The sequence below is a fragment of the Anopheles merus genome, chromosome 3L, assembly GCF_017562075.2.
Source record: "Anopheles merus strain MAF chromosome 3L, AmerM5.1, whole genome shotgun sequence".
Lineage (NCBI taxonomy): Eukaryota > Metazoa > Arthropoda > Insecta > Diptera > Culicidae > Anopheles > Anopheles merus.
Window position 1 is genome coordinate 24,262,763 of NC_054085.1, and position 17,439 is coordinate 24,280,201.

The 17,439-nt window shown below is 44.0% G+C and overlaps 1 protein-coding gene across 18 annotated transcripts in view; it reads right to left on the reverse strand.

Moving 5' to 3' along the window:
* Window positions 1-17,439, reverse strand: part of LOC121598671 — a 441,765-nt gene that overhangs the window by 101,004 nt on the left and 323,322 nt on the right. The gene's annotated exons all lie outside the window — the stretch shown is intronic.

Consider the following 17,439-nt stretch of genomic DNA (forward strand, 5'->3'; position numbering starts at 1 on the left):
GTTGGATATAAGGTTATGAGGACAAGCCCTGGAAAAGTTCAGGAAGGTTGTCAAGGCCAGGAAGAATAACAGAAAAAGGCATGCGCTAGTTCATGCACTTTTAATTGATAAAGAGCGTTATCACTTGGAATTCATTGAAAAACACAACAAAGATCAAAGCGAGCGATAAAAAGAAATCAAGTAGAACACAAAGAGCAAAAGATATCGACTTAATATAAGAGTTTTAATAGATACAACATTAGTATTACAAGCAGTATTCCTGGGAACTATTCGGTCCTTCTACAAATTGTCAACCGACAAATTAGGCCACCATTCACGATCTGTCATTAAGCTGTAACATATTTCAAATCAACCCTGTCAAATGGAATGCATTAAGGTGTCTCTAATATCCCATCCCAACATGGAACAAAATAGGAAGTTATCGATGGGGATATAGAGGGATGTCGAAAAATCAAGAAATAGAACAACCATAAATCATGTACACGGTCCACAAACACACCCATTGGCTATCGATGAATGACGGATATTCCCCCGTGCGTGTGTCTTTGGCTTTGCTGCACACGGTAGATTAATGCAGCAGCTGCAGTTGTGTGCCAATTATCGGGGTGTGTGTGTGTGTGTGCTTGATGCACATACACCTCCCTCCCACCGCTCAATGCACATGTAAAACCACAGGCCGATCGAACCGAATCTTACACACGCACACAATCGGACAGATTCCCGGGAGGGACGGAGTCAAATTTATGGTTCCCCTTCGTACCGGCGTTTTTGATGATGCGCCGACAAACATTTGCCACCCGTCTTTCCAGTCCCCGGTAGTCGTCGTCCAGTCCGGGGCAATGATGTGTGGGCAATTATGAAACGTTTCATCAACGTCATCATCGATGGGTTTTAATGCTCGTCTATGGTTTCCACCGTTTCCACCGCCAGTGTGTGTGTCAGCGACACTGGGAAAACGCATCTAGGTGTGTGAAAAGTGACAGGGCACCGTACCAATGGCGGGTGCGTCGGTTGAACGCCATCACCCACGAAACCAACCTGCCGGCTGAGTTTGACAGTTCAAACATGACCAAACACGACCACCTTAGCGAAACGATGAAAAAAAGAAAAACAAACACACACGACACGTTCCCTTGCCCATCTGTCAGCGGGAGAGCGGAATAACGGAGAACAAACGACTCGAAACATCGCCTTTGGCAGCTTTAAAACTTTAACGATCGGGCCATATCCCCCGAAACTAGAATCCCCCGATCGAAATCAGACGATCAAGAAGACGATGGTGTGCCTGAAGCAATGCTGGAACTTTTTTTTTATTTTATTTATTTTAAAACCATTGGTCGTCATAATGCTGTGTGCTCTCGCGGTCGTTGAGAAGTATTTTTAATGTCAAATGTGCGTCCGTTAAAAAGCCACCACCAGAAGCCGCCCGGAGGTATGCGGCGACTCATTACGCTCCAGAGCCACCTTCCCCGAGGGATTCACTAAAAGACACCACACCACACGGTGTGACATCATTAAAATTGGGACATTAAAAAAATTGTAGCTTCATCACACTAATGTTCCATCGCTGGTGGTGATGTGTTCGGTGGCGACGGCTCCTGCCATCACTCGTAAATCTTGCACAGCTAAAACGCATCAAAATACATCGCTGTGAAGTGATCGGCGAGCCTGGGGCAGTGCGTTTATATGACAAGCGCCAGTGCTGTGATGGGATCGCTGCTACGCTACGCGCGAAAGGAAGGGCCTTTGAAGCACTTTTGTTGACTTTCAATAAAAACCCCACGAAATGGGAAAGAAACTCTAAAACAAACACATTTTGACGCAACTTCTATGGTGGCTGGGGTGCGGTTGGAAGCTAGTTTTTAAAACACAAGAAAATCCCCCAAGCAAACACCGATGACGGGGCTCAAACATCGAACATCGGTGGCATGTTTGCACACACAAACTAGAAACTAGCTTCACCCTTTCAACTTTCGATGATGGATGGATGCTGGCTGGCTTAGAGTAGAAGGGATGATGCACAGTAAAAATGGAAAAATGTAAAAACTGAAAAATGAACAGTGGAAATATTTGGAATATTGTTCTTGTAAGTTTGCTGAAGATTTCACGTCCTTAGCAATAATCATTTGCTCCGGCAGCATTTTTTCCTTTGTCATTTGTTTGTTCTATTTATTTATGTTATTTTGTTTTGGGGAATTGCATGCAATAGGTAAGTCTTAAATTTTAATGTATCTCATCGTTTATCTCATTTATCATTATTTAAAAAGAGATTTACTTATTTTTGTTTATCAGTTTTGTTTAAAGCTACAAAAGCACACTATTTTGCCCAATCTATGCTGATGTCTAAATTTCTCTCTCCAACAGGGTCGCTGCGAAACTGTCATCCCGACACAAAACTCTCCACTCCATCCATCCACGAGCCACACGGTCCATCATCAAGGGCCCTTTTCTTCTCCGGTGGAAAAGTTAATTGTTTTCAATTATGCAACTGCAATCGCCGCAGTGCCGAAATAATGTGTCAGCCGCGCCCGGCACGAACATCAGATAATTTGGTCCAAGCGCGCGCTCGCCATCAGTCGGTCGAGTCGGGTAAGCAGAACCGCACGAGCGCGTGCGTTTCGCTGTGTGTATGCATACCGAACCAGCTGCTGCATCGCGGGCAGGGATGCACACAATGCAACCACGTCCGCGGAATGTGACCAACATTTTCCAACGCCGACACGTGCTTGTGCCCTCGGCTCGCGGTGGCGGCGGCAGAAGTTTGTTAGTCATATTTTAATTTTACCACTCGCGCCTGCCCTCCCGTCGCCCTTTAGTTTGCGTTTGTCACGGGGCCGGGGGGCCGCGGCTGTGTATTATCTTCTCATTTTTATTTATTTTATACCAGCAGCTCCGTCATGTACGTGCAGTTCCTGCCTTTTTTTTTTGTGTGTGTTCTCTGTTTGTTTGCTGATGCACACTGCACTGCACTCTGCTGCTGGTGGTGCGGTGCATTGTGCTTTGTACTGTAAAAATAGCTTTATCTCGAAAAGTTCAAACGCGAATGATGGCGTGGCGCAAACCGGGGGGCAAGGTAAAGTTTAAACTAGTTTAAATTCCTCTCAGTCGAAAAAAGTTCCGCGCAAACGTGCAATCAGTGGCGTAAGTGTTAGATACTGTAGGTGGATGTTTTTGAATGTTTTGAAATATGTGTGAGCTATTCAACTATATTCAATTAATTTACAGAGATTAGGTAAGGTAAGTCGTCAGAAACGATAATCAATGACAAACAATCCAATGATAACCCTTTATCGAATGCGTCATAAAGGCATGGAATTTTTTTGATTTTTACAATGATCCTTGCACTTAAAACAAGAATAATGTTTGATTTATTACTGCAGATCTTCAGTCAGAAGTTTTGATTCAAAGAGCTCAATAAAATCTTGTAAATCATGCAAGACAGGACATTTGTTAGAGCGCAGTTCGTAACAAAATCCAGCAGCAGCCAGGAACTTTCATAAAAAAATGCCCTTAAATTAAAACTTATACCATGTCGCACTCTCGATGCGCCGGCTGCTTTATTTTTGTGGTCAATTGCGCGACAGCCGGAAAATAAAACTCAGCTTGTCACTGCTTCCCACACCACACCACTTTTCCACTTCTTTTGCCTTTTAATATCAATAAAAAAATCCTACAAAATTGTAACCTCCCGGAAGAGAAAATCTCCCGGTGCGAAAAACAAAACTGAACCACACCGCATCAGTATTCACGCCACCAGACGCCATAATTGCGGTGAAACATGCATCGAAGTACGTGACACACCACTACCACCACCACCACCACCGCTACCAGCCAACCAGAAGGTAGTTGAAATTCGCAACAGCAAAAGGAAAGCAAAATAAAAACGCCAAAACCGCGCTCATTTTGCGAGCGAAAATAAACGTCCATCGTCCGATAAGGACATCGACTAACAAATAAAAAATAAAAAAAAGAAGACAACATAGAGCAGTACAATTGGAAAGCGTACCAAAAAGCAACAATAAAATGGACCACGCCAATGTGACCCGTTGTTGAATACAAAAAATAAAACACATGAATGGTACCGCATTAACTTTTGGCTTTTCAGCAGCAAAAAAAAAAAGATGAACACACCCCGGACACCCCTCCTCTTCTGAGTAAAGCAGGACGAAGGGCGAACGTGCAAGATAGAATAAATTTTCATTACGTACAAGCCAAAAACCTTCTGCAGCGCAAATATTGATTCGTGACGCAAGAGTGTTATGAAGTTGCCGGATTTGGCTCCAACGGGTCACCAAAACGGGAGAGAGAGAGAGCTTATGGGTGTGAGTGGCGGTGGTGGTGGAATATATTCACATCAAAAACGCTGGACACCGTCACTTGCTGAGATGAGCCGAGCTATGTCTCTATCGGAATTTCGCAGAAGGCACTCGGGGACCGGCTCATAAAAATACACTTCCAGATCAAACGACTGTCGTGTGAGGATATTGGATCACCGTTTTCAGTAGCAAGTTCGTCTGCGGATGAGGACTGCGGGAAAAAAGCGCAGAGACGATTGGGTCATTAACCTTAACGAAGTGACTATGGCTCATCCAGCGTCCTGATGATGAATAAAAGCTTTGACCGTTGATGAAACGAAGAAAAACACCGATCTCATGTAGTGTCCAATTGTCTGAGTTCATATTTTTCGGCGAGCTTTTCCTCAACATCGATTGATCTGCGGGACCGTGCAAATATGAGCCAATAAATCCGCCGGCATCCTTTCCGTCAAAAAATCAATTCCATCGCGCTATAATTCTCTGCCCAGACTTTCGGCAAAGGGGCAGAGACAGGAACGACCGGTCAGCAATGGTTCCAGCGACTTATGCTCTCTGATGATGCTGGGGCGCTTCCTGTGCGGGACGGAAAAGTGTCTTGATTGGGTGCTCCCGTCTTGGCCACCGCCATCGGAACCAGGCGGATGAAGGATCAATCGAAAGCCACCGGAAGCCGACGCAAATGGAATGCTAATGCCAATGGGTCGCCCTTGCGTGTGTGTGCTGAGCTCGGATTCGGTGTGTGGGGGGTGGGTTTGTTTTCTGTTCGTTTCGGTTTTTTTGTTTGAATTCTTTATTTCTTCCTGATTTTGTGTGGCCACATGGGAGCCTCAATCGTGCTCCAGCACCAGCAACTTTCCAGCGGCAAGAAGTCTGGCAGGAAGGGACCGTCGTCTCCCAACGGAGGAACGTGCTTCAATCTTGTTCGCTCGTTTTCGATAGCAAAACCAAGGGAAGCTTAAATCCTAGAGGATTTTTTGTTGTTTGTCTGTACGTAAGAATTTTCATTTTCCAACCGCGTTCTACGCTCATGCATAGATGTGTGTGCGCGTGGTGAAATCAAGAAAAAACAGCAGAAATATTTGACTTATTCCACCTGGGGAATATTCTATCGATAACGAGATTCTATCGCATTTTTTTGCATCTGAAAGGGGAGTGAAACTCATAATTCACCCAGCAGCGTGCTTCACGTGAAGGTCAAACACACGAATGTGTCGGCTTTAAATTGTGCAACCACCAATTTGTGGGCTTCATAATTTGATTATCCATCGCACAGGGGGGAGGGGGGGGTCCACAGGGTCAAGGAAAAATGATTTCAAAATGACTAACCATGCAACTAACCGGGCACCGCAACCGCCGACGGCGAGTGGAAATGTACCAGAAAATTACCCAATTAAGCACACGTTTACTTTTTGACACGTACACGGTACGCTGCAGCTGCACTCCTACCCGGGGTAAGCGATATAATCGATACGCGCATTTCCACCATCCCATCCCATCTCGAAAGGTCCAAAAGTGAACCGTCTCAATTTAAAATAACCCGTTTGTTAATTGAGTTCCGGCGGTTCCGCACTTAATCCTGTTGGACTTGGCCTGGGAAACTGTCACCTTGACGGGAGTTTTCTAATTATGATGATGATGCATTAGAGTTTTGTTGGGAAGGGGAAGTGGTTGCATGAGTTGAGTTGAGTTAGGAAAATTAAGACGGATAATATACACCGAAACTCTGAACTAGAGTGTTGGGAAATTGATATCGAGGGAAGAAAATGCAATCACTTGTATATTTTCAAGTTTTTGTTTAAAAATTAACAGAACAAATTTATTTTTCATCCCAAATTCTTCAAGTTGTACTATTCCAAATTGATGAAAGCAAAAGTGATATGACGCTTTAATGAAAAAAAATAAAAATAAAAATAAAATGAGCAAAAACTGAGTGAAACAAACTTCAAAATTTGAGCACAAAAATTGTATTCAAATTGTGTAAAATGCGTCTGAAATTGTGCTCACGGTTCGTTGAATTACAGAACACATTTACTGTTGCCCGCTTGGTTTGGGGCGTTTTCGCTTTGGGTGCGACAGTGTACGGCACCCTCGAATGTCACCAGGACAGCTAATCAATAACCCATTAGAATAAATTACCGTTATTTTAAAGCATAATTGAAACCCATTACATCGAGAGCACTGCAGCAGGGGTCGGGCCATGATGACCACCATCACGTTTGCACACGTACGCACGCTGGAAACGGTTAGCTCAACCTCGTCCCCTGGAGAGTAACTACCATCGACCAGCACCACCCTCAGCGACTGCCATCACCATCATCAGCGAGTCGTTTCGCTCATTTTTCGGTACAAAAATTAAATTATCCTTTATTTTTGACGGGCCGCCGACCGACACAGCAGAGTGGATGAGCGCGACGTGATTAAACTAATTTAACCATTCGGGTCATCAAATGTGGAGCGAAAAAAAGGAAATAAAAGCAGAACACGGCAAAGGGCACGGTAAACCCATCTGTCACAGCCGTCGTGCAGCAAATGTCAATGTGAAATTGTCCCCGTGTTTCGGTTGCAATGTAACGAGCTAACATACGCCGCCTTCGGCCTCCTTAATAAGCGCTGCCATTACGAAACCATACATCACTGTGCGGAGGGGACGACTGTGAATCAGGATTTTGTTTAAACCTACACGGCTACACCAGAGATTGCACCGTCAGAGGGCGGTTCTATATCCAGTTCCACCGTTTCTGCTGCCGAACTAAAAGGAGGAAGCCTTTTAGGCTTGTTGAAGTTTTTGGTTGCTGTTGTTGCGTTGCGGAAGCAAATGTTCTCACCAACCACAACAGCCGCAGCTTGTCCGCGGTTTTTGGGGAAAATTGAAATTCATGCCTCTTCTAGAAAACCGCGCCAAAATCTCGGCCGATCTGCTCCGCAAGCGCTGCCGCTTCTCCAGTGTTATGCTAATGATGCTCGCGGCTTCCCGGACCGATGATGGGACGCGATTTTCCCAAAACCGACGACAACGACGACGACGACGACGACGACAGCATCCGCGGGGAGGGCTGTGGTTTTGGCTTTTTCGGAGCAGATGTTTCTTCCATTCTCCCACTGTCGTCCGGCGAATGTAAAGTGATCTCCCTCTGTGCTCCACCAATAGATCTGCTGCTTGGCGAGCGAAAGATTGCGAAACGTTGTGCGACGGTCGGGTGAAGCTTGTTTACCGGTGGTCCAGTGAACATTTCCAGCAAGCGCCCTTATGGATGCGAACCTTTTGGCAAAACAACCAGCTGGCAACGATAGCGAACGGCATATCCGGACAGATCGCGCACTGACCGCGCTCTGCGTACGGCTGACAAATTTGCCAACTGCACCGCACACCGAGACCACGGCGCGATGAATCAGAATTTTACAGTCCCAGGCCGGAAGTACAAACGGCAGGCAGCAGCTCGGTTCGTAATCCTTACGTGACCATTGTGCAGCGATCCACCATCTCCAGCAGCTCCATACACCGCGCGTACGCCCGCCCCAGTTGCAGATGACATGCAAATAATGCGCGAGCGCTTTTGTGCTAATACATCCATCTTGGTGCTGTGCGCTGTGATGAAGAGCCCCGGTGCAGATAACCCAAGCTGGGCTGTGCTTTTTCCCCCAGAACTGTTTCGGGCTTGCAGGTTGCATGCTTTTTTTTGCATCATGGAGCGGCACGACCACGGTAAGGTACGAGATTCGGCCTGTCGAGATAGCTCGGTAAGCTGGACGCATCCCGGAAGCATACATCTTTGGACGGTCCTCCCGAAATGGATGGCAGTGGGTGTGTCTGTGTGCGTACTGTCACGGTAATGTCCGCCGATTGAGGTTCTCTTTCGACTGCTGTTTTTGGGTTAGTGTGTGTGCAAGGGAAAGAACACAGGTGTGTTGCCGGCTTTTGGACTACTTTACGTATGCCATGCTCTTCAACCTGGATAAAGATCTTTAAAGCTAAGTTTATTACGGATCGCTTGGAGAAGAATTGTTGAAATTATTTTTTATGTAAGATTTTGAAGGTTTAAAGACGACTGACTCCAGCATTCATTGATTTTAATTGTGTTTTGCTACTTGAGATTAAATTACACAACTTTTCCAGCGTTAACCGTCAACTTAGTAGGTGAACTGAAGCTGAACTCTCTCCTTCATCATCGTGCCAACCACAGCCAGTTTTGCAATAATTGATACTGTATTGAGCAAACTTTGCAGCAATAGCTCCGCACTATTCACCATAATTAGCAACTTAAACCAATCATTACGTCGAGCTGCTGTTTATCATTTGCAACCTCCTGTCGGTTTGTAATGGCCGGCGGTACTGTATGCGTCACTGCTCGCCAGCATAACTTTATCCCACAAAGCGATCGTAGCTCCATCCGTACGTACAATTGTGCACTTTTTATTCACCCAAAGAGGGTAAAATAGCAAAAACAAGCAAGCCATAGATGCAGCTATAGCGACGGAACGAGAAGCGCGAACGACTTCAGGTCTAGTAGTGGCATTCCTAACTGCCACTCGCATGAAATAGCAAACGTGCATGGAGAAATGATACGTTGCTGTCGGAGTGTACAGACGGCTACAGTACAGAATTAAATTGAAAGGCATGGCTGAACCACCTGTACCACACCAAACATTAACGTTCTCTGGTTCTCCCCCCTCCCAGGACGAACGTAGGTGCAGATGGAATAGGTGCACTAGAGTGCTGGGGCAAATGCGCTCACAAGGTGTGTGTGTGCCCCTGGGAGGAGGAGAAAGGGATAGTGAAAAATGTGTTAATCAACTTAATTGAGAATAGAGTTTTCCACTTGAAAAATCAAATTGCACTTCCACACGCAGGTCGAGCGTACGGCAGAGTGGAGAGCGCATTTAGCGCTGCGGCGCATACCTATTGCTGAACAGAATCGATGTCTAGGTGGCAATTGGGCGCATAATGGGGAAGTGGGTAGGCAATTAGGTGCCTTTTTAATAAATTTTCCCATTAGCGGAGCGGTGCGTGTGCGACATTCAAATTAATTTCGGATATTTCAGCGCAGTTTTATTGCGTAGTTTGATAGTTCCTGACATCCGCTCAAACTATGCAGATAAAAAATTGCAATAAATGCATTCTATTGCTTTTTCTAACGTTTTATTTATTTTAAAACATTAAAATTTCTTCGTTGACCACAAATTAAAAATATTTTGATTTTAAGTAAACAATTTGAATGATGTTACTATAGGGTTATGGTTTCATGAGGAGTCTTCATGATATTCATGATTTTATAATTTAATTGTAATAAGCCGCGATGACAAAATAAATTCTAAGGGTTTCGGCGAATCTGTTAGTTTAAGTTAAAAATATTTGGGAATGGACTTTTACCGTTTTGAGAATGTTACTGCAATTCTTCTTACAGAAATGATGATAATAAAGTACTCAAGCTGCAATAACTTCCAATATCTGCCAATTCTATCAAAAGTCTTCAAAAGTCTTCAAAAGCAGTTTTACATTATCACTGTAGAGCCTATGCCAAAAAAATCCGCATACCTTTGGCTAATCTTTTCTACCAGGTTTGATCATCTCAGTTTGTTGATAGAAGCTTTTTCAACAAAGAGTTGATTTGATTTTCAATATTTGTGTTCAATTAAAATGTACGACATTAAAAAAAACATCCATCACATTCCAACATTGTGCAGATATTTCACACAGCTGCCAGTCCTTGTATACCAATTTACAATGACACACAAAAACCAATCCCCCTAACGACTTTCCCTTAGCATGCGTACACAGCGCACTCATCACAGGCCATTAGGCAACGCAATAAAAACTGCAATATTGTGCCTCCGTAAGAACTCTTCTCCAATTGCAAACTATACCAGAGCGGTATTCTCGTCGTGTTCTTACCACCAGCTAGCTCATCAGCTCCAGCTGTAGTAGTAATGCCAATCGAAAAAGTCCATTATCTCATAAAACACGTTTACAGCCCTAGATCCCCCCGTTTCTTGCAATCCCACAATCGAACGATCAATACGCTTACACAGGGTTACACGATTGCATCACAATGTGGCAAAGGTTCCTCTCCCACACTGGCCGCACGAAGAAAGCATCGACAGCAACTATGCATGCATGCATGCAAAATTTCGTCTACACCCGTACAAGAGCACGCAACAATAGTTAAAAGCCCATAAAACATTGTGTTTGAGTGGTGAGTGAGTGTTGTGAAGATTAGGGCTTTTTGCTGCTTGCCACTGTACCAAGCCGTCGTTGCTGTGTGCTCTGTGTGCTGCTCTTGGGCCAACAGACGATACACACGATGGCACCACGTCAAGCTTAAGACGCGGCAAGCCGATTTGCCTGAGCACGGTGGGAAGATGGCGGCAAAAACAGTGTGTATTACGGTTGTCGCTTCCGGCAGAATGGCTCGCTCGCTCGCTGTCTCGGCAGGAGGAGAGGAAGATCTTGTGTACCAGTAGCAACAATGCGTTTTGTTTGTGCAAGTGTTGCTATGACCTTCCCTTCCCTATATACCTCCGCACCACACCATCAAGCGTGATGTTTACCCGTCTCTATGTTTTTCAGCTGCATGTGTGTGTGTAACGAGATACTTATTTTTATTACACTATCGTATCGAGCGCATCTTATCGTTCGGAGGGTGGTTTTATTATTTTAGGATCCATGGACAATCCCTGAGATGATGATGAGTGGCGCAGCGGAAAGCGGAAAAGAACCAACCTCGGATGCTTGTATGTAATCCGGCCATGTAAGTGTAAATGGTTGTGCGCCTGGTGTTTAGGAGCTGCCGGCAGCGGAGCAGAACGTGCAAGACAGACACGGGCATTCTTGGTTCTTTTCCCCGAGCCAGAGTATAGTATACACAACTGACAGAAATCTCAGAAAACGATCGAAGTGGTGATGATCCTTGGTGAGCGCTTGTACAGGATGTATGTACGGTTTAAGCTGAGAGAGCAAAGGAAAACTGTTTAGTAACAAGATGCTGCTTGTGCCATCCGAAAAGCCAATAACCATAGGGCACCTCTCAAGCGACTTCTGCTGCTGCTGCTGCACTTCACACCGAGTACCCATCGGAAGGAGATCGGATGACAACGGAGCTAAAGGAAAATAAATGAGATAATAATACCTTCCCATTTTGGATGGATAAACAAACACCACCAGGACCGCTCCACCGCGTCCTGTTTCCTCTTGTTTCCAGCGTATCATCCTTTTGATCCTTGTTGTGCATGATAGCACGGTAAGAAGGGTAATGTTTTTGTGCGACAAACATCCATCGCTGCCTCCTCCCTGTTTCACTCGTCACACCACCCGCTCCACTGTGCACTGTATGTTTTACATTTTCGACAATCGAAAATCGAGTTTCCCGAACACCCGATTCCCCGGCAACGATGCTCTGAAGGGTCTTGCAGTGTCCAAGATCAAATGGTTGTCACCTTGTACAAGGTTAGGGTAAAAGGATAGAATGATAACAACGCACACACACACATACGCTCCATATGCAACGAAGAACATTGTACCATTAGCTAAATGATTCTGGCATCGAGCCAGGCGTTGGAAGTGTGGCCAAGCTTCAAACGCGCTGCGATGCATTCGGTTGGAAAATTTGTTTTTTCTTTCTCCCTCTCACTCTCTCTCTCTCTCTCTCTCTCTCTCCCTCTCTCTTTCTGATCCAGTGTAGCGTAAGCGATACCTTGTCGAGCGGATAGATTTCACAGGAAGTCCTTGCTGTGTGTCGGGATTGCCTCGTTTGCATGCGGTTATGGCGATCCATTTGCGTAACCTGAGCCTGGGTGGCGGATTAGGCCAACAACGGAGCCGGTAAAAGATTAAAAAAAATGAGCGGCTTAGCATGGTGATGCACAAATCGGACACTAATTGCAGGCCGGTTCACAAATGCTCGTGGTTCAAGTGAATCGGATGGTACAACAAGTGGAAAACATGGCTTATTTACATTGTTTTGTTAAGGTTTCTGTCCCATTTGCAGGGAGTAAGTGTTTGCCTAAACGAGGGGTTTGATTTGAACGGACTGTTGTTTAGTGTAGGAAAAATAATGTTGTTATGCAGCGCATGTGAGTTTTTGTGAACTGCAGATCAGACATTCTTACATCTTGAAGTCTCGTAAGCCTGTATAGGCCGGCATGTCCGCGTAGGACGTAACGCCAAATAGAAAGAAAAGAAGAAGAAGAGAAAAGAAGAAGAAGAGAAGAAGAAGAAGAAGAGAAGAAGAAGAGAAGAAGAAGAAGAAGAAAGAAGAAGAGAAGAAGAAGAAGAAGAAGAAGAAGAAAATAAGAAGAAGAAGAAAGAAGAAGAAGAGAAGAAGAAGAAGAAGAAGAAGAAGAAGAAGAAGAAGAAGAAGAAAAGAAGAAGAAGAGAAGAAGAGAAGAAGAAAAAAGAGAAGAAGAAGAAGAAGAAAAGAAGAAGAAGAAGAAGAAGAAGAAGAAGAAGAAGAAGAAGAAGAGAAGAAGAAGAAGAAGAAGAAGAAGAAGAAGAAGAAGAAGAAGAAGAAGAAGAAGAAGAAGAAGAAGAAGAAGAAGAAGAAGAAAGAAGAAGAAGAAGAAAAAGAAGAAAGAAGAAGAAGAAGAAGAAGAAGAATAAGAAGAAGAAGAAGAAGAAGAGAAGAAAAGAAGAAAGAAGAAGAAGAAGAAGAAGAAGAAGAAGAAGAAGAGAAGAAGAAGAGAAGAGAAGAAGAAAAGAAGAAGAAGAAGAAGAAGAAGAAGAAGAAGAAGAAGAGACATTCTAACAAGCACCATCAAAAACGCTAAAGGTACTTTAACATCGATTTATATCGAATATTGAGGCCCTTCGCGATTCTAGCCAGCTTTTTGTATGGAGTTTGACAGTTGAAGGCTGAAATCATGTAAACTCTCGATACAAAACCACACACAAAAGTAGCCTGCAATTTTTAGTCTAGATTATTCTAGCCTCAAGGAGAGAATTAGATTCGAGTACCTGCTCGAAAAAATGGCAAAACATGGTCGTGTTTACATTTATCCCAAGCTGCATTTAAGAGATCTGGTGATGGAATCTACAATCAAACTTTTGCTCAAACAAGCCTTCTGGAGGCTTGACGAATATTCAAACACTCTTAAAATCTTAAATTCAGAAGCAGAAGCGATAAAAAAACCCATCCATCCAACCAATCAATCCTTAAGTGCATAGGGTTATATCATAAGGTTTATCTTTGTATGAAACACCTAATTCGATGAAAAAAAAGCTGTATGATGCTTTTGAACCGTCATCAAGTTCTAGCATAGTTTCCAATTAGTTTAAACGAATTTATAACATCACTATACATCATTACCCTTTTACGCTCAGAGAGCGAACCGGCCCGCAACTATCCAGCGCACAAGGACATCATCAAACTAGAGTTTACTTTATTGCTCCGAACTATAAAACTGCAATTAAATACGACTTCAAAGTTTGGGCTAATTGCTAGCAATAGCTACGGGCCAACCAACCACCACCACCATCCAACATCTCCCCTCGCCCCAGCATCCCTACATCCCGGGGCAACAAACATAAAGACAAATATGGGTTAATGGAACAGAAACAATTTCACTTCATTTCCGCACGAGCCCAAGTTCGGCACAGGTTCCGTCCGGAACAGCCACTCCACCCGCAAGGTACTCTTTTTATTTCTCAGTCACTCACACTGGTTCCATTACCAGATAGATCCTTACATCTTCCACGGTTCCTGCCCAGACGGGCTGACGTATCGTCTTCGGCTCACCACCGACAACAAGCAGCAGCGGCAGCAGCAGCAGAGGTTCCATCATCAAACCGCAACATAATACCCTGTCTGTGTCGTACCCGGGCCTCTGCTCTCTGTCTTGCGCTCTCAAAAACCAGTGCAGAACATATGTTTCCACTCGAGCTCACAACCCCCGGGGGCAACACGCCGTACCACCGTGGTGTTGCCGAGCGAAAGTTGTGTGTTTTCGCAACAAACACACTGGGATAATGTTTTAATTACCGCCGTAAACAAACTGGGTGTCTCTCTCTCTCACTTTGGTTCTTGGTTGCTCTCCCCCATTGTCTGCTGGTTTGCCCTGACGGTGGGTCTTCCAATTTCAAAAGCGCTCCAACTCAAAATCGCTACCTATTCGTGTGCTGCGCTCCCTTCCCAATGCGGCGCAGCGGCTCTGTCGAAGAACGATAGAACGATTTCTCGATTTTCATCATTCGGAAATGTTTGCACAGCTCGCTCTGCCCGTGCAATGCTGTTTTATTGCTCATCGCAGCATAAACGATGCGTCGCTGCAGGCACCCCCCCGCGTAATGCACCATATAATGCTATTCCACTCCCCCCACGTACCGAGCGCGAACGTGCACGCGAAAGCGGCATGGTTTGTTTTGTGCGATAATGAATGGCAATGATTGTTATGTGAGGAGCCGAGTTTTACGTTACTTTGCAGCAAATACACACGCTGAAAATGTGGAACCGTAAACAGTGTGGCTCTCAAGAGAGCAGATGGGAGAACAGTACACAAAAAAAAGAGGAAACATTCTGCCAACTTTGGCCACATCGTTCGATAGCATTTCATTACACACAACGACTGTGAAAGTCTTTGTCTGTCATGCTACTGCTGCCGGCCGCTGCTGATGCTGCCGGGGCGAGCTACGGGATCAAATGTCATGCGAAACGTTCCGCGGGTCGGGGTTTGCTGTGTTTGAAGTCCACTCAAGATGCGTGTGCAAACCCGTGCGCTGGAGTGTATCGTATTTTAATTAACTCCATACTGCGATGTTTACCCGTCCAAATAGACACAGCGCAAGCTAATTGAAGTTTCTTTCCAGGGTCATTATCGTTTGCACTCGTGTAATGTAATATTATTTAATAATTTTCAGATCTATCATTTATTGATTTTTAAACATGCCTAGTACGCAAAATATGTGTTGAATTTAATATTAAAGTGTATTTTTTATTTCATTTTTGAATAATAGAATTTAATTTTCATAATTTAAATGCAACCTGATGGTGGGGCCCTTTCCGTATTAAGCTCGTAGGCTGAAATTTCAGCCTCTCAGCTGTTTGCATTTTATAGCAGTTTTCGAGCAGCTATCTAAGTGACTATAATGTACAGGTGGGCTTATCCCAAGGTGTATGAATTTAGAAGGCAAATTTTTATCGCATCTGTTTCCGAATAAAGATTTTAAGAGTGGTTTGTGTATTCGTCAAGCCTCCAGAGGGCTTGTTTGAGCAAAAGTTTTCACCCATTCTGTCAAAAAGTGATATTCAATTTGGTTATAAAAAACATGCTATGAGACCACCTGGACTACCTACACTTTGATTCTAGATTCCATCACCAGATCTCTTTAATGCACCTTGGGATGAATGTAAACATCACCTTGTTTTATCATTTTTTCGAGCTGGTACTCGAATCTAATTCTAGCACTGAGGCTAGAATAATTTAGACTGAAAATTGCAGGCTAGTTTTATGAGTGGTTTTGGTTGGAGTGTTTACATGATTTCAGCCTCCAACTGTCAAACTCCATACAAAAAAACTGACTAGAATCGTGAAGGGCACCGTTATTTAGATTTCGATAAATTTTACAAATTATTTTGGCTACTGTTAAACTACTACTGTTAAATAATTTTATTATTTAATTATAACTTTAATAATATGTATTTAATATTCTCATAGATCATAAATTGACATTACCGTGCACTGAACATACATTTCAACACAGTTTCATTGATGTATTAATTATTGTTCAACGTAATGTGAACGCTTAACAATCAACGTGATTATCACGTTGAATGATCTGATTTAATTATCACGTTACGCTTTTTAATATTAGCTGCCTAGACGCACAAAAATCTATCTTCACAACATGAAATTTTCCTCCAAACGGTTCTTTTGATTCGATTTCCCAATCCATTGTCTCCATTATTACGCTGCAATGACACACTTTGTAACAATTTAGCAACACAATAACTAATTTCCATCATAGGAATTTACCAAGGTGTGCGTGTGTGCTCATTAGAATGGCCGACAACAATTTCAAATTATGGCCCGCCCGTGGATGAAATGAAAAGTGTCAAATGGCAATTATGTCCGTAGCACCGCTTTCACCATTGCATACACAAATCAGTAATGGTAGGTGCACAAATTGTAATAATGAAACGATCGCACTTCACCATTCAATTAACAGTTCATTTGGGTTGCTCTCACCCACCCCCCCCTCTTCTCCCCCAGCCCTGCGAGGCCCTTTTTTGATGATGAAAAACGTACACATCGCTCGCACCAGGCACCTTTGCCCACCCCATTAGCCACTAATTGTAAAGGTGAGCGTGCAACCATGCCGAGTGTGATGGATGGATGGATGGGTCAGCTTGTTTAAAGGGGCAGAGAGTATGTTTGCGCTAGGCGGGGAGGGGGGTAGTGACGTGTAAACATCGACCTGGCGCCCAAGCTTTATGAGATAAATATCACCTCTCACGGAGAGGGGGGGCATCATAAAGCATAAGATGAAGCATACACACATGGCAAACGTTGGAAAGTGAAATGTAGAATTAAAAAACGAAAACACGTCATGGTTTTCATCCACGCTTCAACAATATTTGATTAAGAGTGATGCTTTTCGGGAAGGTTTGAATGCACACGGAGAGAGGTGGGAGTGAGGTGTATGCTGCAGCTGCAAACAAACAAACGGTTTTTGTTTCCTGCTCTTTATGCGCTTGTTACCCCATTCGGAAACGACAGCTCCTGCTTCCAATTATGATAATTGCATGAAAAATCATAAATCTTCCACTGACCACACCCGATAAAACAGGTCAACAGATGGGTAAAGGCAACACACACATTACCAAGCTGTCGGTGGTTAGTTAATTAATGCAAACGCTCCATAATGTCAACTCATTGCGGTTGACTCAGTATCGCTTTACCACATTCGTGGAAACTGCCAGCACAAAGGAACGCACAAAGCAACGAGCATTTCTTTCGCTATTTATTCTTACAAAAGTTGAAAAATGGTCCCAACCGGTGTAACGATCGCATGCATGCACTAGTCATATTTTGCATACCCCCCATCGATCACATTTCTCATCCATTCGTGGTTGATGCTCTCCATCGTACGACTTTTCTTTTTTTTTTTGCACGGAAAGACACACTCCTTTTCTCC